Source organism: Adiantum capillus-veneris, chromosome 10 (genome assembly GCF_014529385.1).
Source record: "Adiantum capillus-veneris isolate H3 chromosome 10, ASM1452938v2, whole genome shotgun sequence".
Lineage (NCBI taxonomy): Eukaryota > Viridiplantae > Streptophyta > Polypodiopsida > Polypodiales > Pteridaceae > Adiantum > Adiantum capillus-veneris.
Window position 1 is genome coordinate 98,460,114 of NC_140940.1, and position 8,256 is coordinate 98,468,369.

Sequence of the window (8,256 nt, forward strand, 5' to 3'; positions counted from 1 at the left end):
TTAGAAATGAAGAAATCATTATCTACATAGGCCATGTGACTGTGGGCCCCACTTGTCTGGCTGTGTGTATATGTGCCAGAACAGCAGTCTCATGAGAGAGAGACTAAGAGAGAGAGATGGGTTGATGAAAAAAAGTGAGAGGTGACATGGAGAATAAAGTAATTACAAGAGGGGAGAGAGAGGAGTGTGTTCAGAGGTGAATCTGTGTGCAGATGTGTGTGAACACAAGAAAAATCAGGTAACCACCGGGTGGGGATGGGTCTGTGGGCACCTTTTTTAGTGAAACTGAGTGTGTGTGAGTGTGGGGGGGGTTATTTAGCTACAAGACAAGAGACATGGCTCCCTTTAGAGAGAGAGGGGGGTATTTGGGTCATGGGATATGATAGGAGAGAGAAAGAGGGGGTGGGGTATACTATTTTGGAAGATAGGGTAAGTTGCATGTGAGTTAGGGTGCATTATTGGTGAGTTATAATGCATTATTGGTGAGAGGTGGGGTAGCTTGAGGGGAGAGAGAAAGGAGAAAGGACAAGGGGAAGAGAGAGGGGGTTGACCTTTTGAGTGGAGGAGAGGAAAAGGGACACACGGCGGGGCAACAGTGAAGAAAAAGGAGGCAAGGTGGGGATGGGCTGCCTCGCAGGCATGAGGTGGCCTATTTTACCTTTCTCATATATTTACATAATCATACTTTATTTTTTTCTTACTTTTTCCAATGTCTTTTATCACTCCCTCCCTACGAGGGGGTTTTCATGGGGTGGGGACGAGAGAAGAGGGGTATGGGAGCTTGGCTTGTGAAAAGCCCCCATCACTCCAACTTTGATGGATCCATTTGGATACCATCTTGAGAGATAATATGACCTAAGTATTGAATCTCTTGAAGGAAACATTTGCTTTTCTTTTGAGAAAAAGTTTGTTCTCCCTCAATGCTTGAAAAATCACTTGGAGATTTTTCTTGTGTTCCTCCAAAGACTTGGGTAGATGATGATATATTAATAGTGTATTTGCAATAGGGTTTAAAGATTTTGTCCATTAGACGATTGAACGTGGTTGGTGCATTAGTCAATCCAAAGGCATTACTAGATATTCATAAAGACCAAATGTTGTATGAAACGCGGTCTTTAGGATATCTTTATCCACTGTCCTGAGCCTTGTAGCTTATCAAACAGATCTCCTACCCAAGGCATAGGAAATCTATTTTTGATAGTGATATGGTTTAGGGCTCGATAGTTCACACACATGCAATATGTACCATCTTGCTTTTGCACTAAAAGGACTAGAGAACTAAAGGGAGAGGAGCTAGGCCTCACCAGCCCTTTGTTTACCAATTATTTTACTTGCCTCAGGACCTCCTCTTGTTGAGCTTGAGAAACTCGATAAGGAGGCTTGTTAGGCATTGAGTTTTTGGAAGGAGCTCAATTCGATGGTCATCATCCCCTTGTTTTGTAGGTAAGTCCATAAGGATATCATCAATGAACACATCTTGGAATCCTTTTAAAAAATTATACAAGTCTAACTCTTCTTGATTCCTATCATTTACATTTGATGAAATATTAGGACTTTTTAAGGACTCTTTGACAAAAAACATGTACGCAAAAATTGAGCTTTTCATTGATTTATCAAAAGCAAGAGGATTGACAAGTGGTATAGTACAACCATACTCACTAGCATCTATATACATGCTCTATTCCCTATAGGTGAAGTAGACTCGTGTTGAGATAGACCCCTAAGAACATCTATATACACGTTATTTTCCCTGAACTTCATGTTTAGCCATGCGGTTGAACCATGGTGCCCCTAGGATAGCATCCTCTTGTTGGAGATGAGAGTTTAAAAATTCTTCTTTGTCGATATAGCTTTGGACATGAAGCCTCAACTTCCCAATCAAGGGAGTAACAAAGGCTTGCTCTCTCTTGAGAGATGTGGTAGCCGCTACAATATTTCTCATCTCGAAATCTTGAATGCCCAACTTGGTGGCCAGCTCCGTTGATATAAAGTTGTGCGTAGGGCAAGGGTCAAACAAGATCTCTCCACAAGTCTCACATCTCCTCACTTGTGGCACATACTCAGTCAGTTGAGGGTAGCTGACTACCACTCTATTATTGTTTGGAAGAGGTGATTGTTTCCCTAGCATATGCTGTAGTCTCATTTGAATGGTAAACCATGGGGTGGTACAATCCTCTCCACAAGTCTCACATCTCCTCAGTTGAGGTTGTCGTACATTCGGGTTTTGTCTATAGGCTTGGTTCATTCTCCTCACCACTTCTTTGACCAATTGATCAATGCTCGACATCGTATTAGTTTGAACATCTCACTTTTTTTTGGATTCATTGGTTTGAGAAGAGGCACTTTTGGTTGCATTGTATGAATTTTTCATCACCTCTATGTAGGCCTTGCAATTGTCAACTAGATATAGAACTTCTCTAGTGACTTTCTCAAACGTCGTGCAAGAATTTAAGTGTAGGTCCTTCTCAAGAGTCTCTTTTCTCAAGCCCTCTATAAAGAGAATTGATAACCTCTCATAATGTGGTAACTCTTGCATTGGACATCTCTCTATGTATTTTTTGAAGCAAAGCAATGCTTCCTTCACCTTTTTGTTTTCTCTTTCCTTGAAAGCATAGATTTGGGAAAAAGTATTATACTTCCCTCCCCTTCTAGAGAACTTCTCTAAAAATTTGCACAAGAGTTGTTCTATGTTTGAAAAATTATACTTGTTTACCGATTGGAACCACTTCAAGGACGTTCCTTGCAATGACAACCCAAATCCTTTGTACTACTTGAGGTGGAAATCCACCACCTTCTCATCTCTCAAAACTTGTTTGAAGTGTAAGACATGAGCATATGGATCTTCTAACCCATTGTAATTTGTTTTGGAAAATCTGACTACTCATGATGGTCTCATTTTCCATGGTTTAGTCACCTCTCTCACCAGTTTGGGGTCTCCTTCAAAGACATCTCTTGCTCTCTCTTCTCATCTTGGAGAAAATCTTGGTGGAATCTTGTCTGATATATGCTCAAATCTCATTTTTCAATATCTATATCCAAAGGTTTCAAAGATTCTTGGTGCACTCACAATTGGTTGAAGGTAGGTAAATATTAGAGTACCCTTGTATGCATATCTTTCTAAGTGAATTGGAGCAACGAATTTGTACTCTCGTCCATTTTTATCTACCATCAAGACTTGCACTCCTTGGACATCTGTATACGTTGATAGCCATTTTTTGGCTATCCGAAATTGCCAAGTGATCTACCTCACCCTATCAAAATCTTTCAAAAACTATGGATATCCTTATACTTTCACCGTACATAGGCGTGCGTGAGCTAGGGGACTTTTTCCATATCTCCTTAAAACCCTCCGCTAGCTAGTCATTGGGTAGTTGACCAAATAATTAAATAAAAATATATTATGACCCATTTGTGTGTAAATATTTCATGGTATATAGGACCTAAAAGAAGGGATTTTTCATAATTATTTTGGTATTTATTTAAATATTTTTACCTAGGTATAGGTTATTTACCTAAGTATGGTATGTGCATTGACTTATCATTACCATGATTCTCTTACATTATACATATTGTTTATTATATAAACAAATATTTTCATTCAAGCATTTCGAAATCTTGGTGTGAACCCGCTCCAAGAAAAAATCACAAAAATACCTTGCACCCAATCATTCCTTTTTATTATATTATTATTTCCTACTACAAGCAATTTTTCTTACTTCTTGTAAATACTCCTAAATCAATAAAACAAATGACGGCCCCATCATTTGATTTCCTATATTTTCATATATTTATTTCTTTTATTTTATATTTATATACAACTAACATTATTTTAGATTCCATGAATTGTTTATATGGTAATCTATTTTTTTCCATCATACAGCTAACATTATTCTAGATTTCATGAATTGTTTATATACTAATTTATTTCTTAATATCATATCCATATATTATATTTTTGAATAATCATAATCCATGCATATTTTCAAACCCTCAAGAATCTATTAGGTCATGCTCTCATCCAAGGAGGGCCTCACTCTTGGAGGATTATGAAAATTCAACAAACAGGGGGCCACTGAAGACTTTTGCAGTGAGAAAAACATGCATTTTTGTGAAAATTGTTGCGCCCACTTCCACTCCAAGTTTTGAAGTCATAAAAGGACAAAACGTTGTCCACAACCTGAATAATCACCTCAATTTGTTGTATAATGTTTAGAGCTACGATGGACTAGATATGAATTTCATGGTGGATCCCAGTCTGCCCACTTTTTCTCACAAGTCACCCTAGTCTTCTCTTACCTTCCTTCACACTTCTACACACACACCCTCATTCCTCTCCATTGCTCACTCAAATCTGCACCTTTCATGGTTTCTCTCACCCTCTTCACCATTAACCTCCGCTGTCACTTTCATAGCTCTCATATGAATTGTACACGTACCTACACCATCTCTATGCCTCTCTCTATTACCTCTAAATCACAATTCCTTTTACCTCTTCTCTATATACATAAACTTTATCATGTAAAACCTTGATTAATATATGAAAAAAGGGATTATCATCAATCAACATTGTCACTTTCATCATGGTGTTCAACCTTTGCGGTGACCAGGTAAGAAGAGAACAAGAAGAGGAGGATCAACAGTCATTTTTGAGAACCTACACTAGTAACTTCAAAACTTCTTCAAAGCTTCACCATCACAAGGATTCCCTCACTTCATCCAACCATCTTACTTAAACCATCCACTTCATTCTACCCATTGTAAATTATCATTAACTTTTTAGTGATTACTAACATTAACCACTAACATACTAGCACAGAATAGTCATTGACCTAACCATAAAAGGCACCTCCTCTCAAGACATGTGCATAGTAAAAAATCTCACTCTCTCTCTCTCTCTCTCTCTCTCTCTCTCTCTCTCCTTCCTTCCGTCCTTCCTTAAAGCTCTACTTTCACCTTATCTACCATCAATAATGCTCTCTTTTGAACCCACATCCATGACTCAAGCAGACAAAAAGACCCACAATGTTTTGATATTCAATAGAAATCCTAATTTTGATTTGATTGGCGTGTAAATAAGGTTATCAATAACCTTAATAAGGGGTCTCCAATCTATAAATAGGCCCCTCTTCTTCTTGTAAATGATCTCCAAGCTCTCACATGGCAGCCCAATACTATACGTATGAGGATAGACTTAGGTGTAGCAACCACTTTGTGAGCTTCACAGTTTGTGTGAGAGAAGCTTTTATGCTAGACATCACAAAGTGAGAGAGTGTGAGTTCCCTATCTCAAACCACTAATGTACATGTTCTTTCTCTATCAACAATTGAGGTTTGGTGCTTCAAAGACATGCTTGGCTATAGGATCTTTGTCCTTCCACTTGTGTAAATCTCGTTTGCAAATGCAAGGTGACCTATGTCTTCTAAGTACTATTATTTGTGATTGTTTGAGAAAGTTCTTATCGTGTTTCATTGCCAAATTTGTATCCATTGTAAGAGGGTATTGTGGTGAGAGGGCTCCCACATCCTAAGACTGTGTGTGTGTGTGTGTGTGTGTGTGTGTGTGTGTGTGTGTGTGTGTGTGTACGTGTGTGTTGGCAATGTTTACAATTCAGTACCCATTGGGTTAGGTTTTTTGTACAAGCTCTATGATAGCGTTGTAATGAACCATCACCATTTGCAAGATACAAACTAGGTATACGTAAGTTCTTCTTTCGGCCTTTATCTTTTGACAAGAAAGACATTGCCTCACATAGCGAAATATGTCTCCTTTCATTCCATACCGAAAATAACTCCTCATGACAGCATGAAGAGTCTTAGCATAGCCTGGATGTCCGGATGTAGGGCTATCGTGTGCTTCATACAAAATGGCCTTCTTTAAGGCTGGATCTCTGGGTACACAAAGTCTATGTCTGTAGTAAAGACATCCTCCCATAAGAGAGTAATCTTTAGCTTCAGGCATCTTATTCTGTTGGACTAGAGATACTATATGCTGGTATTCTGGATCTACTAAAGATGCTTCTTTGATTCTATCCCAGATAGGGTTATTTGGAATAGAGATAGCTCCGAGAAAGGATTTTCGGCTAAGACCATCTGCAACTGCATTATCCTTCCCTGGTCTATACTTTATGTCAAGGTCATATTCCTGTAATAGCTCTATCCATAGTCGTTGTCGCATATTGAGAATAAGTTGAGTAAAAATCCATTTTAAGCTCTTGTGGTCTATAACGAGCTGAAACTTGCATCCGAGAAGATAATGTCTCCATAACTTCAGCGCGTGAATAACCGCTAAAAGCTGCAAATCATTAGTAGGATAATTCTTCTCGTGATCCCTCAGCTTTCGCGAAGTATAAGCCATTGGTCTTCCTTCTTGAGTAAGAACCCTTACTGAAATCTGGAAGCTTTAAAATAGGAGCTGAGACCAAGAACTCTTTTAGATTAGCAAAGCTAGACTCGTGCTTGGTCTTCCATTCAATCCTCATTCCTTTCTTCAGGAGTTCCATCAAAGGTGCAGCAATACGTGCATAGTCTTTGACAAAAATCTTGTACCATCCCGTTATTCCAAGAAATCCTCTTACTTCGCTGATGGCGGATGGTTGAGGCCAATCAACGATGTCCTTGACCTTGTCTGGGTCCACTGAAATCCCCTCATCCGATATGACAAATCCAAGATAGTTGACTTTTGGTGAGAAAAAAGTGCACTTGCTCTCTTTAGCATAAAGCTGATGTTCTCGAAGGAGATCAAGTACCTTGCGAACATGATCTTTGTGATCTGCTTCGTTCTTAGAGTAGACCAGAATGTCATCAAAGAAAACCAAGACAATATCATCCAGGTAAGGTCTGAAAATATCCTGCATAAGTCGATTGAAGGTTGCAGGAGCATTTGTTAGACCAAAAGACATTACTGTGAACTCGTAGTGCCCATACTTAGTGTTGAAAGTCGTCTTTGGAATATCCGATTCTTTGATCCTGATTTGGTAATATCCTGACCTTAGATCTATCTTTGTAAATATTTTGGCGCCGTGGAGTCTGTCCAAGAGTTCGTCAATCCTTGGAATTGGATACTTGTTCTTGACAGTTACCTGGTTCAGCCCCCGGTAATCTATGCATAGCCTTAAGGTTCCATCCTTCTTCTTCTGAAAAAGAACTGGAGCACCCCAAGGAGAAGTACTGGTCGAATGAATCCTTGCTCAATGAGTTGCCTAAGTTGTTCCTTGAGTTGATGGCCTCTGGAAGTGACATTTTATAAGGTCTTTTTGAGATAGGTTCACATCCAGGGATAGTCTCAATCTCATGATCTACCTCTCTGTGAGGTGGAAGATTCGTAAGGTCTTCAGGGAATACATCATCATACTCCCTCAACTAGTTTGGCCGAAGTGAGTTATCTGATTGGTCCACCTTGTTGAGTTTAACCGCATAAATTTGTTGACCCTTCCTTAGTCCCTTCAAAAGTCTACTGGCCTTAACTAGAGTAGCCTTAGGTCTCCCATTTTTCCCCTGGATTAAGGCTTCATTACCCAAGTTATCTGTGAAGGTAAAATTCCCTTGTGCACAATGTATGTGGGCCTTATTTTGCTTTAGCCAGCCCATCCCTAGTATCCCATCAAAGAATCCTAAGGGTAGGGTTTGAAATTGGGCAGAAGTTGGGTGTCCCCTTAAATCAAAATCGATTTTTCCTGCAGAGTGTTGAGATACTACTTCCTTGCCGTTTGCTAACTCTACAACTAGCTTGCTTGTTGGATACTTATCTAGCTTTAGCTTTCTCATGCATCGGGGTGAAAGAAATGAAAGAGTACTACCACAATCTATAAGGAAGTTAACTTGTTCACCTCTGAGAGATCCTGGCGTATGAATGACTGCGTATTTCTCGCAACCATTGGGATTGTCAATTGCAGCATGTAGGGTTGCTCTCTCCACTGCTTCATCACCCACATTTGGTTGTACCACTGCGGCATTCACTCTGGCGGTAGCTCCACGCCCTCGCCCTCTATTCATCCTTCCTCGTCCTCCTCTTCCATTAGCTTGGCCACGCCCACGGGTATTCAAGGGGATGGCATTGGCGTTGGTCGCCTGAATGTTCCTGGGGCAATTGGATCTGTAATGTCCATGCTCGCCGCAACCATAGCATCGAACATCAAGGAACTCCATGGTTGTGGTGGTAGCCACAATAGGGCACTGGTTATACGCTTGGTTGGTTAGTCTGTTATCGCAAGAAGTCGTCCTTGACCTCTTTGCCCAATGATTCCTCCTGTTCTGATTA